At 48.8% G+C, this 21341-nt stretch overlaps 2 non-coding genes and 1 pseudogene across 2 annotated transcripts; all 3 read right to left on the reverse strand.

The window, feature by feature from the left end:
- Positions 1-3650: 3650 nt before the first annotated feature.
- Positions 3651-3722, reverse strand: trnap-agg (transfer RNA proline (anticodon AGG)). The gene has a single exon. It is a non-coding gene; the product is annotated as a tRNA-Pro (tRNA).
- A 1043-nt stretch (positions 3723-4765) lies between these two features.
- trnai-aau (transfer RNA isoleucine (anticodon AAU)) lies at positions 4766-4839 on the reverse strand. The gene has a single exon. It is a non-coding gene; the product is annotated as a tRNA-Ile (tRNA).
- Positions 4840-15128: 10289 nt separating this feature from the next.
- On the reverse strand, positions 15129-20105 carry LOC131111081 (uncharacterized; annotated as a pseudogene).
- Positions 20106-21341: the final 1236 nt, after the last annotated feature.

A 21341-nucleotide genomic window follows, 5' to 3' on the forward strand; every position in this document is an offset into this window, starting at 1 on the left:
TAATCCTGATTTGCATTGTGACTTGGCAAATAGTTTGGAAAAAGGACCTTAACTTCAAAATCCCGCCCATCCAGCCAACCTTGAGTTCACTAAGACATTAAGGTGAGCCTGAGGTTGGCTCAGGTGCTTTCTTCACAGCTGGCTTTTAAACCTTTCAAGCCTCATTTCCAATTGTGATTTCTTGTTTTGTTGAAAAAAAGCCCATTATTTCTGGAACATGTTATATGAACTACAATTTTCCCTACAAAGGAGAAGTCCATTTGGACAATTGTCATTCTGCCCCCACTTTGGACACATCGTCGTGATTCATTGTTTGGCAACTGCTTTGTGACCTCGCCAGTCCTCTTCACAGCCCATTCCCCATTGATCCCCATTCACATGTAAAAGATCCCCGGTTCGAAACTGGGTGAAACATGGCCGTTCAATTCCTACTTTTACAAAAACATGGGAACAAGGACATGTGCTTGATCTCTGAAGGTGTATACACAAGCATCTGTCCCCAGTTTGGACACACAATCCATATTTCCCAGATGACTGATTGGGTGCATCACTGGCCTGCATGGAGGGGCTGTGGTGTCATTGCGTGTGTGGCAAAGCGAGCGGGGTAGGTAGTTTGCTGACAACGCCACATGGGGACTTTCACCCCAGGATGTAACAGGTTTGATCAATCACAAACTCTACATTAATCCCCAAAATCCCACAGAACAAGATTGTGATTTACAATGATAAAAATAGTTATTTTATTAAACGATTATCTTAAAATGAGTGACAAACCATGAATAATACAAATAAAGTGGTGATGGGAGGAGTCAAAAAGAAAAGAGGCCTGGGCTGGGGCTTAGCACGACAGCGGTAACATAATGGGAGGGATCCAAACCACACTGCACCCGTGACTCAGTAAACCAAAAATGGGAAAAAAGGGGACCAACAGGGAAACCGCTGCCGCTCTGGGCCCTCAGCACCTGCCAACGAAAAAGAACATCCTTAAAAGCATAAAAGCAAGGCAACCCTCACACACACTTCAGTAATTAAAAGTCAATTTCAAACCAGCTGATGCCGGGGCTTGCCCTAGGGTCATGGTTGGCGCTACCTCCCTGGGTCTGTCCTGGGTCGCGGGCACCAACGTGCCCTTGGGGGTCGTTCACCGGCCTCCAGGCAGTGGGGTCCGCGCTGCTGGTGGCCTGAAGTCTACGGTGGTGGCTTGGCATTGCTGTGCTGTGGTGGCTGCTGCGGGGACCGGGCTGTGTGTTGGGAGGGGGCCTGATCCTGCTCATGGGGACAGGGGCCTGGGTGGCGTGTGGGGATGGGGGACATGCTCCTTGGAGTGGGGCCTGCTGGGGGGAAGGTGCTCTTCTGGGCGTTTGGGTGTCTGCTGCCACTGGTCCTATGCTCTGCTGCATCGCTGTCCCTGTCTTTGCCCATCCCCAGTCTTGCCTTAGGGCTCGTCAGGGATGGTTCTCCGGTACGTGGGTGGAGCGCTGCTGGTTCTGGGGGCGGGGGGGAGGTCGGCCCTCCCGGTGGATGGTGGGGTCCGTCGGTGGCCTTGCCCTGGTCTTAACTCCTCGGCTCTGGTGCTTGGCCTCCCCATGACTTGGAGCTATGGCTCTCCCTCACGGGGGTGAGCTGCCCGGCGGGTGTCGGCCGGCGCGGTGGAGCGCCTTACCACTCGCCTGCACGCCCCCTCTGCTTGCTCATGTGCGGGCCTCCTCCCCTCGCCCGCTCCTTTGTCTGCCACACTGCCGTAGCCCCGATGCCGTGGTCGAGGGGAGTCTGGGGGTGCTATGCCTTGGCGGTCCGTACCTCCCTGGGCTCGGGGCATGGTTGTGGGTCTGGGACCCCTGGGTGCCCCGCCCTGTGATGCCCCGGACGCCCAACCCGGGGACGTCCACAGTGTGTGCTTGTGTGTGTCTGAGATTATTTTATGTATTTATTGTTTTAAATACTTAGATAAATAATGATTAGTTTTATTATAATTATATATATATGTGTGGGTGTGCGTGTGTGTATATGGCTATATAGATATACGGGGGGGCTCTGCGGGGGTCTGGCGCAGGGCGTTCCATCTCTACCGCCCGGTCCTCCATGGGGCAGTGTGCCCGGGCCTCTTCTGTCCTGGCCGGGGCGGTCCTGTTTCGGTAGTCAGGCCTGGGGTTACCTGGGGCGGGCCGGGTTCTGCTTCCTGGGGGTGTGTGGGGGGCGGCGCCTCCGGCCGTGGATGGGCTCCCTCCCGGTTGGCGAGGGTGCCCCTGTGCCCACCGGTGTGTGGCCCTCGATGCCCTTCTGCCCTAGTGGGGTATGGTCTCCCGCTGGTCTCGGGGGTGCAGCTCTCCTCCGGCCTGCTGGCGCCCTGTTGCCGGTTGGGATTGCTCCTCCATGGCCTCTTGCTGGTCTCTTCAGGGAGATGCTTCGGGGGCGGGTCTTGGGGAGTCGGCCCTGGCTTTGCCCACACCCACGGGGCCGGAGGATCTCTGGTGGTGGGGGCTTGACCTGGCTGCGCGGGGCGGGGTTTGCTGGGTGGTAGAAGGCAGTCTCTCTCCTTTTGTCATTCTCAGTGACAATTACACATTCACACACTCGCATTCACATACACAAGCACGCTTACGCACACATATATGAATATATACACAGAAGTACACACCTCCATATGGACACTCACAGCACATGGGTGCTTCTCTACACAATCTACCATCTTATCCCTGATGTCTATATGCTATTGGTATGCTATTATTACAGTAAAAATGATGTCAAGCAGTGAGATTTTAATTACTGTAACTGTATGGCTGTAATTGTGTTCACTATCATGGTTCATGTCTTCATTGTTACTATTGCTGCTGGTAAGTTGGACTGTTTCACTTCACTGATATCATCTCTATTGTGACCCTTAGCCATCATTGACATTTAACTGTTCTGTTTGTCACTGTTGTTGTTATGGGAATTCTTGTTGCTGCTGTTTTTGTCTCTCTCTCTACTGCCTCCCCCCCCCACCCCACCTTCTCTTCTTCTTTTCTGTGTTTCTTCTTGCTCCGGTCCGGTCGCTCCAAATGCGCATAACAAAAACATCAAATAACGGCAAATAAAATTTCATGGTGCAGGAAAGTTGTAGCCAACACCTTTCCTGACACAGAGCAAATCTGTTTAGCATGTAAGGGCATTTAGATCAACAATACTATCTGCCCCAATGGCTGGACGGACCAAAAAAAAAAAAATCAATTTCAAGAGGGGCTCTGTCAAAGAGGGATTCAGGTAACCCTCTATGGGCTCACACTGACACTGTTGTCCAGGCTGTATTGCCACTGCTTCAGCCGCGGTGGGTGGGGATGACTGGAGGAGGAAGAAGAAGTGGAATGAAAGAGGCAGGTCCCGAAATTGACACCTCCAAGATCGAATGAGGTCTTAAACTGCCCACATGGACAAGCCAAATATCAGCAAAGGTTGAGCCAGTCACCTGAAGGTTAGATTTTTGATCTGAGTGTCCCGGATTCAAGTCCCTGTTCAGGTGACCAGTGACAGGGTCTCAGGTCCACTTGCAAACGCCTCTTTTTTGCCCTCAAAATACAAGGGCAACAGGACAATCCCTTGGTTCCACCAAGACTTGAACTTAGACCACTGGATTCAAAGTCTGGGGTGCTAAACATTACACCACGGAGGGAGGGCTTGTCCGAGAATTGAACTCGGGACCTCTTGCACCCTAAGCAAGAATCATACCACTAGACCAACAAGCCCCTGCTTGGGCAAATACTTACCTTTCCCCGGTCAGTTGGCGGCCATGATGCGGGTGTTTTCGCAGTTGACTGGGTTGTGCGCTGTTGGTTATGGGGACCGGGGGGGTTATGAGGGGCGGGGTGTTGTGGACGAGGGCTTTTTTGTTCCTTCACGGTCCGCATTCTCCGCACTTGTGATGTAAAATTTTGGGTAGAGGATAATAGGGTCCACTGCCACCTTTGATCTGCTCCTTGCAGTCTTGGTGACCAAGAGGTTTGTTGCCGCTCTGCTTTGACGTGCTGTTTTCTTTACCTTTCCCCGGTCTTTCGGCAGTCTTGTCGAGGGTGTTTCACAGGTGGGTGGGGTGATGTTGGTTATGGAGACCAGTGGGTTGTCGCCGTGGGCTTTTGTTGTTCCTGGAGCACATAAAGATGGATGGTCAGTACAGGGGTTGAACCCGTGACCTTGGCGTTATTAGCACCACGCTCTGACCAACTGAACTAACCAACCACAGGACACCATTGCATCAAATGTTTCCAGCTCAAATCAACTAACTCATCCTTAACAGACCGCATTCTCTGTGCTTGTGGTCGAAATTTTGGTTCTCGGACAATGGGGTCATCTGCCCTCATGCAGTCACGGTGGGTGAGAGGTTTGCCGCTGCTCTGCTTTGCCATGCTGTTTTCTTTACCTTTCCCCGGTAGGTTGGCAGCCTTGATGGGGGTGTTTCGCAGTTGACTGGGTTGTGCGCTGTTGGTTATGGGGCCTGGGGGGTTTTGGGCTTTTGTCGCCGCCATGCTGTTTTCCTTGTGGTGGTGTACTGTTAATTGTTGTCAACGGGGGCTTTTGTTGTTTCTTCACGGTCCACATTCTCTGCACTCGTGGTCTGAAGAGGATAATGGGGTCCACTGCCCCCATTGATCTGCTCCTTGACCAAGAGGTTTGTTGCCGCTCTGCTTTGACATGTTGTTTTCTTTACCTTTCCCCGGCCTTGTCGAGGGTGGGTGGTGTGATGTCGGTTATGGGGGCCGGTAAGTTGTTGTTCCTGGAGCACATAAAGAAGTGGCTAGTACGGGGGTTGAACCCGTGACCTTGGCGTTATTAGCACCACGCTCTGACCAACTGAGCTAACCAGCCACTGGACACCATTGCAATATTTTATGTTTTTTTTTTTATTTTATGTACCCCGAAGCAGACTCAATCGGTACACTGGGGTCTGAGGGCGATAAGTGGGTACCTGGTGGACACCTTGTTTGTGCTCTTGACAGGTATTTCGGGACAGTTTAACAATTGGCTTTTGATGGTGGAACAAGCTAAAACAAGGAAAACAAATTGTTTAGCGTGCCTGGGAGTGGGCCCCTTATTGCAAATAGTTCCCGCTGTGATTTCCGCCGAGTGTCCCTGATGAATACATCCACTGCTCCAGAAGCAGCCTTGGCTAATTGTCGGCCATTCGCCATAGCGCACCCCGAGGTTACAGAGGTCAAAGGTAAGCCCATATTCAGCAGCACAGTGGCGAAAGGTAAATTTATGTGCATTACCGTTTCCACAGGTTCCCCATTGGTACAACCCGGCATTAATATCTCTTGGTGTAATTCTACCTTCGAGATGGATGCCTTCTTCCGGCCGATACTCAGGGCTGACCTCTGGTGGTGGTGCGGTGGACCCGGCGTGAGTGATAGGTTACTGACCGAGAACATGACTGGTGTTTGTGCCCCTATTTCTTTCCTTCTTCCAATGACAGTACTGTCAGTAGATGTGGAGCGCCTAGTGCATAGTGCTACTTCCGTAGGGTCTCACCTCGTGCCACCGGCCGCCCTGAGGACCAGGCGAGGTGTGTCAACCTCACCCTGGTTAGACACCCCCAACCCGACGTACATTGACGCCATAGGTATCCCTCGTGGCGTCCCAGAGGAGTATAAAATTATAGATCACGTTATATCCAGTTTTGCTGTTCCAGTTCATCCCTTTGATTTCCATTAACCATAATACCGAAGTGATTCATTTTCTGCATTATAACTTTCAGCGTCTCTCTAATCAAACTGAAGAAGCGTTCAGAGCAGTTAGTGTAGCATTTATCTACTTCTCTGATGGCCTTCCAGACTTGCATGGCAGTTGACATGCTATAAGCAGAAAAGGGTGGTGTGAGTGTAAGGTACATAAAAGATAAGGTAACGTGGTTTTACAAAAAACAGTTTAAAAAGTATAAATATGGTTAGAGCATTTAAGAGTAGTAATAGTTCATGTCATACATATAAAATTCAGTTGTAAAAGAAAAAAAGACACCCTACTATTTTTTATATGTTTGTGTCTAAAATAACCAAATCTCCATTGTTGCCGTTTGAGTGTAATAGACAATATGTCACGATGTGGGCGTCACCCCCTCGTGACAGCTCTCTTAGTTTCCTTCTTTCCTTCTGTTCCAGTTTCCATGCCCTTATTTTGGTATCCACTTCCTTTGTCGTTCTCTTCCGTTTTCCTTACCCCTGCTCGTTTCACACACCTGCTTCTAATTTCATTATCCCTATTTAGTTCAGGTGCGTGCTCTTTCAGTTGTGGCCTCATTCTGTCACGATCGCGCTTGGCGGTGTTGCGTGACAGAATGAAGCCACAACTGAAAGAGCACGCACCTGAACTAAATAGGGATAATGAAATTAGAAGCAGGTGTGTGAAACGAGCAGGGGTAAGGAAAACGGAAGAGAACGACAAAGGAAGTGGATACCAAAATAAGGGCATGGAAACTGGAACAGAAGGAAAGAAGGAAACTAAGAGAGCTGTCACGAGGGGGTGACGCCCACATCGTGACACAATAGACAATAGTCTTGAGTCTTTTGAAGCAGCATTCCCAGACGCTGACCAGCTACTCCCAACACCACTAATCTTGCAGGTGCCTGGGAATGCCAGCAGCAACCTTGAAGAAGTTTCATCATGCAAAATGGGCCAAGATAAGAACACATGCACAAAAAGTAATTATTATCACATACACACACACACACATAGACAACAAGTACAGCTTGTGCAACTGCTTGCTTCCCCCTCCCCTTAGAGTTGCACGACCATGTATTAGGGACCTCCTAAAGAAAATAAAAAGAGAGGAGCATGAATGGCATACTCACAGTGGAGCGGCATGTCACTGGGTAAACTTTGAATATTGTTGTCTGTCTCTTTTGTATTTAAGTGTTTTTACAAGTGTCACAGGACTTTGAACCTGACCTTTATTTGGTCCTTCGAGCTGGATCCCAAGACACCTGAGGAGTCCAGTTGTGGAGCGGACGAGACAGAAAGACCGTGGCCACGGCAGACAAAACCCTTTGATGGGCTGTCTTCTCAGCTCAACAACTGGAAGCTGAAGGTTGACGGGATACCGACGGAAGAGAAGACAACAAGCAGTAAGACAATTTTGATCAGAGTGTGAGTGAAAGGGCGTTGTCCCTTTGTGTTAAAGCAGGGGTGGGCAAACTGAGACCTGGCGGCCACATGCAGCCCATTAATCCAATCCACTTTATTGATATAGCACATTTTATAAACAGAGTTTCTAAAGTGCTGGACAGGCTAGTAAAATAAAAGGTAAAAATAAAATACAATAAATGAAGGTACAAATTGAATTTAATCCAAAACTAAAAGGTCGAATAGGAAACAATAAAATCTCAGATTGAATCCTAAAGCGAACAGGCAACCAATGCAGGGAGGCCAGAAGGGTTCTTGACCTCTAGAACTGAGTGCGTCCCTCGGGTCAATAAGGTTTGTCACCCGGTGCTAAAGCCTTGTGTATACTATTCGCTGGCAAGCAAAGAGACGGACTCGGCAGTCTTCTGTAGGAAGACGAGCTGGCGGTCTTTTGTGATAAGGCGGACTTGGCAGTCTTTTGCAATAGGGCGGACTTGGCAGTCTTGTGCAAGAGGAAGGAGCCATTTTGACGGGCTTTCCTTTGTAAAAGACGGAGTTGGCGGTCCTTTGTAATGAGGCGGAGTTGGCGGTCTCTCGCAGTAAGACCGAGTTAGCAGTTCTTTGTGCAAAGACGGAGTTGACGGTCATGCTAGGCTAGGAAAGGAGAGCCTCCGCGGTTAAAGACCTTTTCGGGGTTTGAACGCGAAAACGTTTTCAAAGTACGGATGAGTGTGTGAATGGGAGATTTTGTCACTAGACAGGTCTTCATATTAATGGGTGAGAAAAAGAGTAAGTCTTTGAGGAAGCAGAGGCAAGAATTCTCCGCCCTCACCGGGGTAGAAGCTTGAGAATTACCTCAAAGAAAAGTTCATTACTCTCTCACTGACAAACAACCCTGTTGTTAGTTTTCCCTAGGAAGCTCATCACAACAGGGACTAAATTATTCCCAAGATGGGAAAAAAAGTGGAAAACCACAAGTCAAAAAGGAACCAAAAGCTATATTCAGCATGACTAGGCTTGTCTTAACAAATACAACCAGAACCAAATGATGAACCAGTAGTATAATTACAAGTACACCTAATAAAACTAAATGCATATGAAGGAATAAAACCAGCAATAGAAGATTTGTTAAAAGCTAAAGTCTTAGTAGAATGCGATAACCCACCATGTAACATCCCTATTTTCCCAGTTAGAAAAAGTGTCACTCTCTGTGGGATGGAGAATGATACAGGACAAGTTGTAAATCAAGCTGTGGTGGCAAGAGCACCTTGTGTGCCTGACCCACACACATTGTTAAATTCTTTACCAACAGATGTCACATGGTTCACCATAGTAGACATCAGTAATGCATTCTTCTCCATTCAAATAGAGAAAGAAAGTTCAGGTTCGCATTTACGTTTGCAAAAAAAATAAAAAAAAAAAAAAATATATATATATATATATATATATATTACGTACACACGCTTACCACAAGGATATTGTGAAAGCCCGACAATTTATTCACAAGCAATGATGGCCAGTATGTCCACGTTTGAACCCCCAAATGAAAGCCAGATATTATTATATGTAGATGACATCCTACTAGCGTCACAAGATAGGAAGTCATGTGAAGAAGACACAATAGCCTTATTACACCATTTAGCAAAAGAAGGCCATAAAGTGAGTAAAGACAATTTTGTAAGCAATCAGTGAAGTATTTAGGGCATCAGTTGACAGGACAAGGGCGAACCATTCTAACAGACAGAAAACAAGCAATCTTAAATGCAGCTAAACTACAAACGAAAAAACAAATGATGTCCTTTTTAGGACTCACTAATTATTGTAGATGTTGGATTCCAAACTATGCACAAATAGTGTCACCATTAACAAACATAACATATAAAACAGACTTAAAAATGACAGCACCCTTATAGTGGAATGAGGCAGAAAAAGCATTCTGTGCTTAAAAAAAAAAAAATAATATATATATATATATATATATATATATATATATATATATATACTGGTAGGAAGTATATATATATATATATATATATATATACTGGTAGGAAGTATGATTCTAGCACTACCTGATTACAGCAAAACATTTATACAAACAGTAGATTGTAAAGGTCTTTACATAACCTTGTGTGCGGGCTGTAATAGCAGCATCTATAGCCGTGGAAACAAGTGCAACCATTGTATTATTCCATCTACTCGTACTGAAAGTACCTCATGCAGTTTCCACCCTGCTATTACAGACTAACGTGACATTTTTGTCTCCTGCTGGACATCTGTCTTGCATGGCAACACTTTTGTCCCAACCACATTTAACACTTGAGCGATGCACCACGCTCAACCCAGCTACCCTTCTACCACTCCCTGAGGAAGGCCAACCACATGATTGTTATGAACTAACAACACAAACTACAAAGTGTAGACCAGACATATTAGGTCAGGCACTAACAAAAAGAGGAGATTTTGAAGATGGTTCCTTGAAGAAAAATAATTTTGGACAAACAATAACAGGCTATGCAGTTGTTACACAAGATATGGTGTTGAAAGCAGAACATTTACCATCCTCTTATTCTGTGCAAGCAGCAGAATTAGTAGCGCTTACAGAAGCATGCAAATTAATGAAAGGTCAAAAGGTGACAATTTATACTGATAGCCAATATGTATATTGAACAGTACATACCTTTGCACAATATTGGCAAAACAGAGGTATGATAACATCAACGGGAAAACCAGTAACTCATGACGGATTACTAACAGCATTACTAGAAGCAGTGCAATTGCCAAAACAAATTGCTGTATGTAAATGCATGACACATATTACAAATAATACTGATCCGATATCCTTAGGAAATGCGTTCGCTGATAAAATGATAAAACAAGCAGCACTAAAGGAACTGAACCATCTTAACACTAAAAAATTACAAGTAGACTTTGAGATTCTGGCAGACATGCAACAACAGAGTCCAAAGCAAGAAATTGACCACTGTCTTAGGAATAAAGCAACCCTGGACAAAAATGTTAATATGTCGACAGATAATAAAACAATCTTGCCAAAAAATTTGCATAAGTGGGACGCTATTTTGAGCCATGGTTTTACACATGTCTCAACAGGAGGGATGTGCCACACTATTAACACCCACTTTACTATGTATGAATTTAATTCTTATTCCAAAAAATTTGTAGAGCGTGTTTAACGTGTGCAAAACACAATGCCCAGGGCAGCTTGCGACCTCGGTGTGGCCAATTTCAAAAACCACAATATTTATTTCAAGTAATACACATGGACTTTATTGTTTTATAAGTGTAAAAAGAAAACACTGACACTCTTCCAAGTGGGAAGAACCTTATCAAGTATTGTTAACGACATTGACGACATTGAAATTGCAAAAAGAGGTACATCAATCGCATTGTAAACTAGTCATTGTTCGGGAGTCTGACAAGGAAGGTAAAGACCCGTCTGTGACGCAGGGGACTTCAGAGTCCTAGACTCTGGGGCATCGTGCTGAGCAGTGAAGGTTATAGCACATACCCTTGGCCAGAAAACCCAACAATGCATCCTGGTTTTGAGGGCACTGTAGCAGAATGGCACAAAAATGAAACAGTAACCAAAATGTCCCCCGGCTTACCAATAACTATTGTAGTCGGGTTAAGCTATAAATAATATAATAATTACTAAATGTTTATTTCTATATGATTATTGTAATGAATCCAATAGTAAAAATGGAAGGCATCACCATCATGAAAACAGATGCATCAGTAGATTTTTAAATGTTAGTAGCTACAGGTTTTTCAGGAACTTTTAACAACTGGGTTTTAAACATTGAACAAGCAGCAAAAAGTGCAGCAAACTATGTTAAAAATATTAGTTGTGTTGCATGTATGACCATGACCCCACTTCTCCAGATTGTACCAGCACTGATCAATGCTACTTGAGTCCCTGAAGTAATGACAAAAATGTCCACACTGTCACCATCATGTTTGTCACGGTTTGTCATGCGGGTGTTGCGATGCGACCCCAGGTTGCGGAGATGAGGAGAATGGTGCAGGAAAAAGCTTAGCTTTATTTTTAAAGTTCGGCAAATGCAGCACTGGCATAAGACACGTAGTAAAACATGCAATGAACCAACAAAAACTAGACGCACCCGGCTGAACTAAATACAAGAATCAAATTGGCAACAGGTGCGCGTAGAACGGGAAAGTAAAAGTGACGAAAGGCAGGACAGACCAACACAGGAAGAACAACAAAATAAAAGCATGAAAGCAGGAACTAAGGCAAACAACGTGAAAACAAAAACTGTCACAGGAGACGATGCGGATTGTGACAGTACCCCCCCCTCAAGGACGGATCCCAGACGTCCTAAAATGTCCGCAAACGAAAAGGGAAGGGAGGTGGGAGGACTGGAGGTGGGCTGCTGGCCGGACCTCTCCGGAGGTCGGCCAGGGCGGCAGGGCCACGCAGGAGGGCGGCCTGAAGGGTGAGCAGCCCGAAGGGGACCGGGCTCCTCTGGAGGACGCCCATGACGGCAGGCCCAGCGGAAGCCCTGGATGGACCCCTCTGGGGGGCGGCCAGGGTGGTGGGCCTGGCAGGGGAGGCCAGCCCGCCGTGAAAGAGGTTGCGCCGGAGGAGGCGGCGTGGCGTCCTGCCGTGGTCTCAGTGACGCCGGAAGAGGAGGAGGCGCGGCGTCCTGCCGTGGTCTCGGTGACGCCGGAAGAGGAGGAGGCGTGGCGTCCTGCCGTGGTATCGGTGGCGCCGGAAGAGGAGGAGGCGTGGCGTCCTGCCGTGGGATCGGTGACGCCGGAGGAGGAGGGGCAGTCCCGCTGTCTTGGCTGGACTGTGGAAAAGAGGAAGAGGAATGTGAGTCTTGGTCCGGAGGAAACGTACCGGGCAGCACATCCCGGTTAGCTGGAAGAACCGGTTGCGCTGGCGGTCCGGCGGGCTGTTCCTCCTTGGGCGACCAGCAGAGGGCATCATCCCCACACTCCACAGACGAGGTGTGACGTGTGTCCTCCAACGCACGGCTGGTCGTACTAGCCCCCCCTTCCGAAGGCGGATTCCAGACGCTGTATGCCGCTGGACGAGGAACCAGGGACGGGAGGAGGGGGAACTGGAGGAGGGTCTTGAGTTCCGCCTGCTCTGCTGCCCGGACCAGGTCTAAAAAAGACCGCAGGCGGGGTTTGGGCACTGGGGGGGTCTGGAGCATCAAGCCGCTGGACACGGGAGCCAGGGAATGCTGGGGCTTGGGGCTGCACGGCTTGGGCACAGGGGGAATCCGGGGAGTCACAAAGCTTGACACGGGAGCCGGGCTTTGGGGAACCTTGAGGCTGCGCGGCTTTGGGACAGGAGGGATCTGGGCCGTCACACAGCTTGGCACGGGAGCCGGGGTTTGGGAACCCTTGAGGCTGCGTGGCTTTGGGACAGGAGGAATCCGGGGAGTCACGCAGCTTGGCACGGGAGCCGGGTTTTGGGAAACCTTGAAGCTGCGTGGCTTGGGCACTGGGGGAATCTGTGGCGCCATGCAGCTTGGCACGAGAGCCGGGGTTTGGGAACCCCTTGGGCTGCGTGGTTCGGGCACGGGGGGGGAAGTGTGCCGTACTCCTCTTCGTGTTGCACCGGAGGCAACGGGAATCCGGAAGAGGGCGGCGGGAGATTGACGTGCTTGCATGGAGTGGGAGCCTCTTTGCGCTTGGTCGCAGGCTGGCACTCCAAAGCACCGTGAGCGGGGGGGTGCGCCCCGGCTTGGCGCGGAGGTGAGGGAGGAAACGGCTTCGCCCGCTGAAGCCTTGCTGGAGCCGGCCGAGACGCGCGTTGGCGTCGTCGCCGGGCTGGTGTGTCAGCGCCGTGTCCGCGGTGCACCCACGCCATGGGTATCAGCGTGCCGTCCGGCCCCCACACCATGTCCTCCAGCTCCTCCGGAGTGAACTGTGCGCACTCCTCCTCCATTGCCTTGAAAACCTGCAAAGTCCAGAAGTCCATCTCCGCGAGGTCGTCGTTTGGTTGGTTCATTCTGTCACGGTTCGTCATGTGGGTGTTGCGATGCGACCCCAGGTTGCGGAGATGAGGAGAATGGTGCAGGAAAAAGCTTAGCTTTATTTTTAAAGTTCGGCGAATGCAGCACTGGAATAAGACACGTAGTAAAACATGCAATGAACCAACAAAAACTAGACGCACCCGGCTGAACTAAATACAAGAATCAAATTGGCAACAGGTGCGCGTAGAACGGGAAAGTAAAAGTGACGAAACGCAGGACAGACCAACACAGGAAGAACAACAAAATAAAAGCATGAAAGCAGGAACTAAGGCAAACAACGTGAAAACAAAAACTGTCACAGGAGACGATGCGGATTGTGACAATGTTCAGAATATTAGAATGTTTTTGTCGAGAATGTTTATATGATATAAACACTATATTCCCAGTAGTCAATGAGACAAAAAGGCCCCCACCATTCTCTACTAAAGTAGCCCGAGCAAATTTCACCAGTGTACAGCTAAAAGGAACCGCAAAGAAATGTAGGTCACGTTGAGTTCAAATATTGTAGACATGTAAAAAAAATCAAGATACCTACAACACAGAAGGAGGAAACACACACCCATCAACTTAGTACTTTAGAGCAGACGTGTGATAGTGGTGCGAGGACGAATACCTCGATGACATCGTTTATAACATGAGCGGAACATGTGCAGTAGTGACATTACTGATTCCAGTATCTATTTACCCTATGAATGTTGACATGTTACTAAATGCTATCATTGAAGCAGATAAACACCACATCCCAAACTACTTCCAAAGGAAGAGAGAAGTTCCAGCCCCCGACTGGATGATGCAAGACAATCCCACCGACATCGATGCCATCAGCGTGCCACGAGGGGTACCAGACGAATACAAACTAGTAAATCAGGTTGCATCAGGTTTGGAAAGTATTATCCCATGGATAACAGTTAACAAAAATGCGGATAGGATTAACTACCTCCACTATGACATACAAAAGCTTGGGAACTACACCGAGGCCGGACTCACAGCAATTGGAGAACAACTCCATGCCACGTCACTCATGGCCTTCCAGAATCGCATCGCCTTGGATGGACTGCTGGCACATCAGCAAGGAGTGTGCGCCATGCTTGGCGACCAATGTGGCATGTCCATCCCCAACAATACAGATTCCACAGGAATGCTGTTGCGTGCGATTTCTGGTTTAAAGGTGCTAAACACCAAGATGAAGGAACACTGGTGTTGACACTGAGATGTTTGGTGACTGGAGAAAACTTTGGGGACAATGGTCTCCTTATGTGATGTCCGTGCTTATTGCACTTGCTGTTGCCCTTCTTTTGTGTGCCTTATGTGGATGTTGTATCCCTATCTTGAAGGTTAGAATCACATGGACTGTGAATTTAGCCATGGCACCAATGACAACAAGGTAAATGAAATGTACCCCCTACTGGTGGCAGGTGGCAGCGATGACAGTGACGACTCAGATAGCCATCATGGACATGCCCCTGACTTGTTTCCTGACCAAGACAAGTGCTTTGAGTCAGACGACGAGAACACTTCCGTTCAGGTGTAAGCACAATTTCTGACATAGATGACCTGCTAGGTGAAAACCGAGAGGAGAGCCTAGGAGGGACTGCAAACAGATAAATGTGGGATAAACAGGAGGGAAATGTTAGAATAAAATGTAAATTCAATTATTATAGTGTTAAGTTATCACCCTTATATCCGTTTGCTTAGACCAGGGGTGCTCATTAAGTCGATCGCGATCTACCGGTCGATCGTGGGTCGATCGCGACGTGACATTAAAAAAATATCATCCTCGCATCAATGCCGTCACTTGATTGATATACAGGGCAGCCATTCAGATGACAACTGAATGTTGCCCTTCGGGCGACCAATCAAATCAAACAACGTCTCTAAGTGCAGCAGAACTTACGATGTCAGCCTATCATCCATCCCCGTTACTTGATTGACATACAGGACAACCAGTCAGATGACAACTGAATTTTGACCTTTAGGTCACCGCTCATGCGTAAACAGCGATGCAAAGTGCTAAGCTAGTCGGCGAATTGCGTCAGATTTCAAGCCCTCGCTAAAGTTTATGGTCACTAAAATGAGTGAAGGAGCTGGACCAAGTAAAAAGGCAAAAACATATCACTTCCATACGGAATGGGAGGTGGACTTTTTTTTCACAATGTCTTTTTCGAAGTGCGTTTGCCTCATATGCCATTCTACCATCGCAGTACCAAAGAAGGGAAATGTGGAGTAATGTGGAGGTAATTACAAAAAATGTTAATTGTTAATTATGTGTGTTTTGCAATATTGGCTCATTTGGTTATGTAAGGTACATCAACATACATTGTACGTACAAATAATCCTCAATACATTTGAAAATAAATAGATGTTTTGCATTTTCTTAGCTGACCGCTTGATCCACAGCCATCTGGACGCCTTTTCTGCTGCGTCAGTGATGTTCTTGATGGCTCTTTTGTTATGCTGACCCTTCACTCCCAGCATCTTGAGTGCTCTAATGAGAGACTGGCCTACAAGATCTCTGCACCCGACCTCGATGGGGTTGCATCGGGTCCTCCATCCTCTGCTTCGGCATTCGTCTGCCAGCTCCTCATACTTGGCCCTCTTCCTCTCAAAGGCCTCCTCCATCCGGTCTTCCCAGGGAACAGTCAACTCCAGCAGGACCACTTGCCGAGTTGTTTCTGACACCAGGACCATGTCTGGCCTGAGAGTGGTCACTGCGATGTTCTCTGGGAATTTGAGCTGTCTCCCTAGGTCGACTTTCAGCTGCCAGTCTCGGGCTGTTGCCAGCAGCCCCCCTGCTTGACTCCGGCACTGCTTCGGCTTCTCCCCAGCCCTAACAAAGACAATGGACTGCCTTGTTGGTTGATGGTATTTACTGGTGGAGATTCCTGTGCTGATGGCCTCTGCAATGACCCGCAGTACTTGGTCATGGCGCCAGCGGTAGCGCCCGTCCCCCAGTGCCCTTGGGCAGCAGCTGAGGATGTGTTCCAGTGATCCAGGACTCCGGCAAAGAGGGCAGAGATGATTCTCCGCCAAGCCCCAGCAAAAGAGGTTGGACGGACTTGGGAGCACATCGTACACCGACCGGATGAGGAACTCAATCCGGTGTGGCTCAGATCGCCATAGCTCTGTCCACGATATCTTCCGGTCAGCTGCCTCCTCCCATCAGGTCCATGCTCCCTGCTGCCGCATCCCTACTGTCCTAGTACAGCGGGCTTCCTCTACCCCTGCTCGGACTTCCTCCTGGATCAGCTGACGCCTTTCCTTTCCCTGGGCCTTGGTGAAGTGAGGTCTTTGGTTGCTGCCAAGGCCTGCCCGTCCGGAAGCCACTGTACCTACCAGCTCACTCGTCGTAAGCGGGACTCAGCCTGGTCTCCCGCCTCATGAGCTTTCCATTTCCTGCCAGTTCGTACTTCTATGCCAGCCGAGGAGACTTTGATGTCATTAGAGTCCCTATACAGCAGCACCTCTCTTGCTCGGTTGACCATAAACTCCTCCATCAGACTACTGAAGGGCAGTTTCAGCTTGTTGCTCCTCCCGTACAAGGCGATGGTGCTGAGGCTTCGCGGTAAGCCCAACCACCTCCGCAGGAAACAGCTGACCTTCCTCTCGAAGCCCTTGACGGTGGTCAGTGGCACATTGTAGACCAGCAGCGGCCGGAGTAGGCGTGGCAGGATGCCGTGTTGGTAGATCCAGGCTTTAAACTTGCCTGGTAATCCTGACTTATCCACTGCGGTCAGCCAGGTTCCCAACTCCTCTGATGTCGCTTGGAGTGCTCTGGTGTCCTTCAAGGTACAGTCACAGATCTTGCCCAGGCTCTTAACTGGCTTCTCCCCCACCGATGGAATCTGGGTGCCTCCGACTGAGAAGCGAAACTGTTCTGTGACTTTCCCTTTCTTCACCACCAGAGACCTGGATTTGGCTGGCTTGAAGTTCATCCGGGCCCAGCTAATGAGACGCCCCAAGCCTTGAAGGATCCATCTACAGCCCGGGACTGATGTTGTAGTCACTGTCAGATCATCCATAAACGCTCTGATGGGGGGCTGCTGCATACCAGAGCGGGTGAGTGGACCTCTGCACTCCACCTCTGCTGACTTCACCAGCATATTCATGGCCGAGGCAAACAGTATCACTGAAATGGTGCATCCCGTGATAATGCCCTTCTCTAGCCGATGAAATGCAGATTTCTTTTTTCCGGAAGTGACTCTCAAACTGAAGCAGCTGTAATAGTCCAGTATGAGGTCCTTGATCTTGCCTGGAATGTGGTGTCTGTCAAGCGAGGTTTCCACCAGTTTGTGTGGGATAGACCCGTAGGCATTGGCAAGGTCAAGCCACAGGACTGCCAGGTCTCCTTTGCCTTCCCGTGCCTCCCGGATCAGCTGGGTGATGACTCCCGTATGCTCGATACAACCTGGCACCTTTGGGACAATAGTCTTGAGTGTTTTGAAGCAGCATTCCAAGACGCTGACCAGCTACTCCCAACACCACTAATCTTGCAGGTGCCTGGGAATGTCAGCAGCAACCTTGAATAAGTTTCATCATGCAAAATGTGCCAAGATAAGAACACATGCACAAAAAGTAATTATTCTCACATACACACACACACACACACATAGACAACAAGTACAGCTTGTGCAACTGCTTGCTTCCCCCTCCCCTTAGAGTTGCACGACCATGTATTAGGGACCTCCTAAAGAAAATAAAAAGAGAGGAGCATGAATGGCATACTCAGAGTGGAGCGGCATGTCACTGGGTATGTTGTTTCACTCTCCTCGCTGCGAGTAACTTTGAATTTTGTTGTCTGTCTCTTCTGTATTTAAGTGTTTTTACAAGAGTCACAGGAGTTTGAACCTGACAGGGACTCTCAATTCACACATGTGTTGGACTTTGGACTCCGTCCCTTGTATGACCATTTTTCCCCATTGACAAACTGTTTTTGTGTTGGTGCCAGATGCACAGCTGGCACTGTGGCTAAGCTGGTCAAAGTGCCTGTCTAGTAAACAGGAGATCCTGGGTTCAAATCCCAGTGCCTGGGTGCTTGGTCAGTGAAACTTTGGCAGCTGATTTCTGAACCATGTACTTCTTTTTGTCACTTGCCCTTCAAGAACGAATTGACGTTGCATCCACAGCTGACATGATTGTTGTGGATCCCATTACGCCAGAAGGTGCTTGAGTATGACATTGTGATGTTTTGTCATTCAGCGCCACTTTGCAGAGGCTCATCCACTTGACAGTTGAATCTTTTTTCTCTTACAGTGTGTCCCCACGTGGCATTGGTGGTTCAGTGGTAGAATTCTCACTTGCCAAGCGGGGGCCGCGCGCGTGTTGTTGACATTTGCTGCCAGCCAATCAGGATGCGACACAGACGTCAGACAAGCAAAGAGACTCGCCTGCCACGCGGGCATGATTACCATTACCATTACCATCTATCAGGGATGGCAACTGAATTAAGAATCAATGCCAGAAACCTGCCACAGGATTTCAGATAATGTTTTGATGCAGACTGGTCATGATGCCTCTGAAGTTCACCAAAGCAGACCTGACTTAAAGTGACTACACTTCCAAAGTTCCCAGTGATGACTGAACCTCTCGCCCCTTGTTTCCCTGAGAAACTCATATCTTCTATTTAATTATTGAGAATTGTGTTTACCCACAGTCCTGGAAGATCGCAAAGGTGCTAGGTCGAAAAGGTTTACTTAAACAAGTTATTCCTTGTGTGCTGTTGTAGTCTCTGTCACGCAATTGGTCAGCGCGTTTGGCTGTTAACTGAGAGGTTGGTGGTTTGAGCCCACCCAGGGACTCTCAATTCACACGTGTTGGACTTTGGACTCCCTCCCTTGTATGAACATTTTTCCCCATTGGCGAACTGTTTTTGTGTTGGTGCCAGATGCACAGCTGGCACTGTGGCTAAGCTGGTCAAAGTGCCTGTCTCGCACTGTATCTTCAATTTAATTATTGAGAATGGCGTTTACCCACAGTCCTGGAACATCGCAAAGGTGCTTGGTCGAAACGATTTACTTCAACAAGTTATTCCTTGTGTGCACGGTCATCTCCTTGGCCTTCTCGGTGTTGAGGATGAAGGAGCAGAAATCTTCTGGCATAGTGTACTTGACCACAGAAGGAGGACCAACTGAGCTATCCAGGCCTTTGTAGAATGAGGACAACTCACAAACTAAAATCTTCTGGCATACTGTGCTTGACCTTGCAGAGAGGAGAGCTTCTTCTCTGGCTCTGAACAAAGGCGGTCGCATCTTTCCCCTCTCCTCCCTATTCCTTATCTTCCCTGCTTTGTTGTCCCTTGGTACTTAATGGAAACGATGTGAGGTGCCTGGCTTTTAACTAGCTGTGGAAAGACTTGTGTAGCCCCTAACACTAACCACGTGTCTTCCTCCCATGCACATGTTGCCAGCTGATCCTTGACATCAGCAACATTTTGGTTCTAGGACAATGGGGTCACCTGCCCCCATTGGTCTTTTCCAAGCAGTCACGGTGGCCGAGAGGTTAAGGCGTTGGACTTGAAATCCAATGGGGTTTGTCTGTGACGCTTTGGTTGGGCATTTGTTGCTGCCATGCTGTTTACCTTGTGGTGGAGTACTGTTGGTTATGAGGGCCGGGGTGTTGTCGACGGGGGCTTTTGTTGTTCTTTCACGGTCCGCATTCTCTACACTGGTGGTCTAAATTTTGGGTAGAGGATAATGGGGTCCACTGTCCCCATTGATCTGCTTCTTGCAGTCTCGGTGGCCGAGAGGTTTGTTGCCACTCTGCTTTGACATGCTGTTTTCTTTACCTCTCCCCGGTCTTTCAGCGGCCCTGTCAAGGGTGTTTCACCGGTGGGTGGTGTGATGTTGGATATGGGGGCCAGTGGGTGTTGCCTTTTTGTTGTTCCTGGAGCACATAAAGAAGAGTGGCCAGTACGGGGGGTTGAACCCATGACCTTGGCGTTATTAGCACCACACGCTGACCAACTGAGCTAACCGGGATAACGGCAGAGAGCATGGTCATACGTGTGGCTAAAAGTTTGCTAAAAAGTTTACAGTCAGAGTTTAAAAGGGTGATCGGTCTCCAGTTTTTCAAGTCGGTCTTGTCTTTAGTTTTGTAAAGGAGTGTCACTATCCCCACTCTAAAACTGTCAGGTAGTCGGCTACTTTGGTCAAATTCATTAAAAACAGTGAGTAAGTCTGGTGCTAAAATGTCCCAAAAAGTTAAATAAAATTCCAAGGGAAGTCCATCCTCCCCGGGGGACTTCCCTTTCTATTCTACCGTTTCAATTATCTCATTTTTTGTGATAGTGGGGGACTGCGTCCGCGCTCTCCCCTGATCCCGTGTTTAAAACAAGAGGCAGGTGCAGCGCCGTGCCGAGCTCCTTGGCTTGCGAGTGCAGCCGGACTCGAGCAAGAAACGACCAGGCCAGCACTGCCAACGCTTGCTGGAAAGGTCTGCCCGTCCGCGGGAGACAACCAACCAACCAGCCGAGAGGCCGATCTGCTCTCAGTCAGGAAACCTCAATGAAAAACGGCAACCAGGCAGAGAAAGGGGCGTCGGCCAAGCGCCTCCACTTTACCAGCACACCGGAACCACTGGCCACAGTGGACCAGGTGGCCGTCAGAAACAACCGTCCAACTCAAGCGGAAGCGGCTCAAATTGCTGTTGTCGCTCTCAGCGGCCTTCCCAGCCGCAGAGGCAACTGCTTCGGATCTTTATGTCCAAGGAAGGCAAGCAGCGACACCCAAGATGGAAGCCACAACATTGTGGTTCATGGTAAACCTACCCGCACAGGCCAGCTCCTGCACTTTGAGTCCCTTCGCCCACTGGAACCCGAGCCAGAAGCGCAAACAAGAGAGCAGAAAATACCGGGTCACTCACTCACCGAGGGTGGCAGACGCACAATTTACAGGCTCTGACCGCCTGTGGCTATCCCACGTGTTTTTTTTTTTTTTTTTCCTTTTTTTGTCATAGCCAACACACAAAGGGCCACCAAACCCGACCCTGAGAAGCCAAATGGAAGACGGAAAAGCCCCTTATGCCACTGGTTTGTGGAGGAAACTTGGAAGGCCTCCACCAGACAAGATCATCGTGTCAGATTCCATCCAGCAGTTGATCAATGCGACACTCACAGGGCCCCGGGAAGCGCGCACGAAACCTGAGCATCAGGAGCCGGTGGGAGACTGCAGGAGGCAAGGCTGACAAAAAGTGGCTGACACCCTCTGGAGACCGGCTGCTGCGAGGGAAACG

Source organism: Doryrhamphus excisus, unplaced genomic scaffold, assembly GCF_030265055.1.
Source record: "Doryrhamphus excisus isolate RoL2022-K1 unplaced genomic scaffold, RoL_Dexc_1.0 HiC_scaffold_24, whole genome shotgun sequence".
Classification (NCBI taxonomy): Eukaryota; Metazoa; Chordata; class Actinopteri; order Syngnathiformes; family Syngnathidae; genus Doryrhamphus; species Doryrhamphus excisus.